Here is a 6,000-nt window from a genome sequence, read left to right as displayed (position 1 = left end):
TCTGGGTATGCCTTTAGATCCTTTTCTTCTAGCCCGAGCTTATCAAAAGCAGGTTTAAACAAAAATCTGCCGAGCTACCTTGGTCCACTAGTGTTCTATGGAGGTTTGCATTGGTAAGGATCATTGTTATCACCACAGGGTCGTCATGGCCAGGTGTTACCCCTTGAGCATCTTCTTTAGTGAACAAGATGGTTGGTAAGTCGAGAGATCTGCTATCTTCCCTGACTTGGTACACCTCTTTAAGATGCCTTTTCCGTGATGATTTTGATATTCCTCCTCCAGCAAATCCCCATTAATCATGTGCATGTGTCGCTCAGGAGTTTGAGGTGGACGTTCTTGTCGTTTTCCTTCTTCATCTCTTTTTCTTTTCCTTTTATCGTCCGACCTATCTGCCAAGTACCTATCTAGTCGACCTTCTCTGGCCAAATTTTCAATGACATTCTTTAAATCATAGCAATCATTGGTAGAATTTCCATAGAATTTGTGATATTCGCAGTATTATGTCCAACTTCCTGCCTTTTTGTGTTTGATTGGACGAGGAGGTGGAAGCTTCTCGGCACCACAAGAGAGACCCAGAGGGGTGTATATTTATAATATCTTCGGGGTTTCTCCGAGTTGTATTCTTCTTTCTTCTTAGCTTCTTTCTCTTTTTTTTCTGAGGTGGATAGGGCAGGCTAGGTCTCGGGAGTGGCTCTCTTAGTCAGGAATTCTCCTCCATGTTAATGTACTTCTCTGTCCACTCTTGCACTTCGTACAAGGAAGTCAGGTGTCACTTGGATATAGATTGAGAGAACGTCCCTTCTTTTAGGCCATTAACTAAACCCATTATAACTGCTTCAGTAGGTAAGTTTTGTATTTTCAAGCACGCCTTATTGAATTTTTTCATATAATCTCAGAGCGTCTCTCTGACCTCCTATTTTACTCCAAGCAGGCTCGGTGCGTGTTTCACCTTATCCTTCTGAATCGAGAATCTTGTAAGAAACTTCCTTCCCAGGTCGTCAAAATAAGTTACCGACCAAGGAAGTAAGCTATCAAACCACTTGATCGTGGCATTTGTCAAGGTTGTCGGGAAGGCTTTCCAACGAGTAGCATCAGAGGCATCAGCTAGGTACATCCGACTTTTGAAATTACTAAGGTGATTGATAAACCCCAATTTTGTGGTTTATCTTGTGTTGAATTTAGGGAATTTTATCAACTTATCTCACATTTATTCAATGTAATAGCATGATTTTGTGAATCTCTCCTAATTTGTGCTTAAGAGTGAAAACATGCTTTTTAGGCCTTTAAATTGCTAATTTTGATTCACTTTGGTTTCACTCGATGCCTTGATATGTTTGTTGAGTGATTTCAGGTTCATAAGGCAAGAAATGGATGGAAGAAGTGAAGAGAAAAGCATGCAAAGTGGAGAATTCATGAAGAAATGAGCATTTGGAGGATTCAAGCCCACGCGCACGCGTCATCCACGCGTACGTGTGAGAAGGACATTCATGGTCATGCGCGTGCATCACCCACGCGTACGCGTGAGGAGAGAATTTGCCAGCGATGTGCATGCGTGACGCTGATCACGTGACCTCATTAAAGTGAATTCGCTTGGGGCGATTTCTAAGCTTTCGAGGCCCAAATCCAACTCATTTCTGAGGCTATTTGATGCAGAATTCAATATTGGACAAAGGGAGAGCAATTAGTTAGTGTAGGAAGCATGTCTTAGGTTAGTTCTAGAGAGAGAAGCTCCGTCTTCTCTCTAGAAATTAGGGTTCTTAGTTTATTTTCATCTTAGATTTAGGGTTTAGTTCTTATTTTCATCTAGTTTCTTCTACCTTTTCTTATTCTAGTGACTTAATTTCCTTAGTTTATCTTGTTAATTTCTCATTTTGGTCATTTTTATGTTTATGAACTCTTGTCAATTTTAATTTCATTTAATGCAATTTGAGGTATTTCATGTTAATGTTGCTTTCTTTAGTTGTTATTGTTGATTTCTTGCATTGGGTAGTTTAGATCTTATTATTCCTTACAATTTTACTATACTTTCCTTTTATGTCTTCCAAGTGTTTGACAAAATGCTTGGTTGGATATTAGAGTAGTTTTTGAGCATTCTTGGCTTGGAAAGAGAAATTAGGTAATCTTGAGTCATTAACACCCAATTTAGATTGGTGATCTAGAATTGTTAGTTAATATTATTTCCATTGACTCTAATCTCTTGCTAATTCAATTAGTAAGTTGATTAGGACTTATGGATTGAGATTAAATAGTTCTATTTGACTTTCTCTCAATATGAAGATAACATTATACCTTCTTCCTATGTTGGAGATGACGAAATAGGATTCGCTCTTGTTAATTATTGTATTATGATTAATGACTAGGATAGAAAGCCTAGATTCTTAATCCTTGCCATGAATGCCTCTCTTTATTACTTGCTTTCCTTAATTGTTTTCTTTACTTTCATGTCATTTAATTTCTTGCATATTTATCAACCCAACCCATGAAACCTATAACCAATAATTGAACACTCGATTGTAATTCCTACGGAGAACGACCTGGGACTAATACTCTCGGTTATTTTTATTGGGTTGGACTTGTGACAACCAAAATTAAACTCTGATTGAGGATCGTTTGTCAGTTGGGAACTATACTTCGACGAGACTATTTGTATGAAATTCCTACCAACGATAATCTTCACATCAAGTTTTTGGCGCCGTTGCCGGGGAATTGCAATGTGTGCTTGTTATTGGTTATTGTATATATGTCAATATTGTGAATAGCTTGATTTTTAGTTTGTTTTCTAGTTTTTGCTAGTTTTAGTATTATTTTTCTCTTGCTACTATGAATTCTCATCCTTTTGGCTATGAGTTTAGTTCAAACTATGTTGTAGAAAATGGAAATAAAAGCTTCAATAGAGGTTTGCATCAAGGATTTGGAAATCAAAGATGGAAGGAGCCTCAAGCATATAGACAACCTTCTTGGCAACAACCTCTTCCGGTTTCTTATGGGTACAACCCAACTCCTAATGCTTACCAATCTAATGGATGTGGTGACCCTCATTGTAATTCCTAGGGAGAACGACCCAGGACTAATACTCTCAGTTATTTTTATTGGGTTGGACTTGTGACAACCAAAATTAAACTCTGATTAAGGATTGTTTATCGGTTGGGAACTATACTTCGACAAGACTATTTGTGCGAAATTCCTAACCAACGATAATCTTCACATCAGTGATGCCTCGGGTCGGTCGTTCCGTCATAGAGATCCATGTCGGGGGTTTTGAAATTTCTTGGTACTCTGGTCCGCATGATCTCTTCAACGAATGGATCTTCACCTCCTAAGGGGCTCTCTTCCCGATCTATTCGATTGCTCCGTCTTCGGAGATCAGCTTCCAATCTTAAGAACTTTTCTTCTAGCTCCTTTTGTCATCGCACCTCCCTTCATAGTTTTGGTTCTACTTCCCGTTGTCCTTCAGCTTCTTGTTCGAGCTGCTCTAGTTGTCCATGATGGCCATGGACTAAACCTAGTATCTCTGTTGGATAGGGAGATTCTTCATCTTCCGGCGGATAGGCCTCTAACTCAATCCGCCTTGGTGTGGGTTTCCTGAAGTCCTTTCTCTATGGGGAATGTAAATTCTTTCCGAGGAGGAGGTATTACAAGTGTGAGGTCATCATGATGGGGCTCCGGTTCTGATTCAGATGTCGTATGACCATCTTCGTAGTGATCGTCTGTCATTATCAAGGGTTGAATTCCAGGTCTTCGGCAACGACATCAATGTTACGAGGGTTACCTGAAACATTGATTTGGGCCTAAGCGTGAGGCCAGACTTTTTATGAGGCAATGTCCGACTTGTTCTTGCGTCGAGGTTCTGTCGTCCGAGTTCCTCGTGAGGAAGTGAGGGTAGTACTTGCAAGAGACTCCGATGCTTAAGTTAACAAGGGTTTTAGGCAGGTTTTAGTAGAATAGAATGTGTGTATACCTAAAGAGTGTCAGTATATTTATAGTAAAGCTAATAACCACATTTGTTGAAGTAGTTCCACCTTTATTGATGGATAACCGTTCTCTTAATCTTGGTAGTTTGTTAGAATTTATCTTTTAGGGAAGAAAGAGATTGTTGGAGAGATTCGAGAAAGCAGTTACTTATTTTAAACCCTGCGTGGTGTCCGACCTCCTTAAAGAGATCGGGTATATGATGGAAGCTACTCCTTTGAGTCAGGCCTTTATTTTTATTGGGCCTAATTTTTATGCTTTGGACTAGAGTATGAACAGTTAATATTAAAGATATAGAATATATAACTAAAAAAAAGTAGCATAACCTAAAAAGAGGTAGAAAGATTTAAAAAAAATATATATCAAAACATAATTCAAAAAAAAGTAAGCTAAGGTTATAGCATCTCAAAAAAATATATATTATGCAGCAAATTAGAGAACTATCAATGCAAATGTATGTCTAAAAATTAAGAGTACATTATATATTATAAATAAATGAATTCCCCGCTATTACTTACAAATAAAATTGAACGGATAAAGTTTTTAAACACTCTTATACTTTATCTGTATTTTTAACCTGCTATAAAATATAAAAAACCGATATACAACGTATCATTAACAAAATAATAATAATTCTAATAAATAAATACACAAATAAAGCAGATCAATCAAATATAAATTTCGCAACAAAAATATGGTATATATAAAAGTTCATATGGAAAAGAACAGTGGCGGAGCTTAGTTCAGGGCCATGGCCTTCCCAAACTTTTTATAAAAAAATTAGTAGTATTTTTTTAAAGAGTAAAAATTAATTTAATTGATTTAAATACTTTATTATGACTTAAAGTACTCAATAAGTTTAATAAGCAACACTCTTTTTACTTTTAAGTTTAAATATAAAAAAATAAATATTTTTTTATTTATTTAATTTAATATTATTTTATATTTTACTATTTATTTAATTTAATTTTTTATATGATAAAAAATAATAAAATATTCAATAAGTATTAATATTATTGTATTTGTATAAATTAATAAAAAAATTTCAATAAATATTATAAATTTTAATATTTGTCCTTCTAACTTCTTCTTTACATATTCTATAGGATATATATTCAAATTTTTATATAAAATAATAATAAAAAATCAAAGAGTTGATGCATTTTTTTAAGAGGAATGCTAATATTTAAGAAGGAGAACATATAATTTTTATAATATTAACACTTGTAGTTCTTCTACTTTAATGAATCATAAAAAAAGTGAGATACAACCTTTAAAAGTTTAAAAAATTACATCTGATGACCTTAATTTTTTGGAACGAGACCCTAAAAAACGACTTTAAATTTGGCAATATCACCTAAACTAGAGAGATGAGATTAGACGAACTTATCTTAAATGGAGTCTATATCAAAAATATTTTGACAATTATCTTCTATGTGACCCCACCAAAATTTTGTTTCAAGTTCCGCCACTGAAAAAGAAGATAAAGAATTAATGGAATATGATACCTGACACAATGGTCTGAAATATATCCAGGCTTCTTGATTTATATATAGTATGTAGTAACTAGGAAACTCAAGACCAAAGTTTTGATGAACTAAAACTTAAATCTAATCATTTTTCTAAACGAATACTATTAGAGCCAGCCAGCCACATCACATGCACGTGCCACATGTGCAATTAGGAGCACCATGATCTCATTTTAGCATCTCTTTGCTGGCTCTAATATGGGGTTTGATTTTTTCTTTTTCTTTACATTATTTAAATGCTAACAAGTTGGTTCTGATTTTCCTTGTCACAAAGTCTTTTGGAGGCAAGTATCCAAAGTTTTCCAACCTTCGCTCCATTCTTTCATCAAAGAATCAATGAGATGCAACAAGGGAAGAAAGAAAAAAGGATAAATTAATTTTCTGTGCTTCATTGAGATTTAAGTTATATATATATATTATTTGATACACTTACATTTTGTAAAATAAGACATTAATATTTCTTATAAATATGAAAATAATAAAAAAAATAAAAAACATTAAT

The sequence above is a fragment of the Arachis hypogaea genome, chromosome 16, assembly GCF_003086295.3.
Source record: "Arachis hypogaea cultivar Tifrunner chromosome 16, arahy.Tifrunner.gnm2.J5K5, whole genome shotgun sequence".
NCBI lineage: Eukaryota > Viridiplantae > Streptophyta > Magnoliopsida > Fabales > Fabaceae > Arachis > Arachis hypogaea.
The sequence above is the reverse complement of the archived record's forward strand: the minus strand, read 5'-3'. Positions refer to the sequence as shown.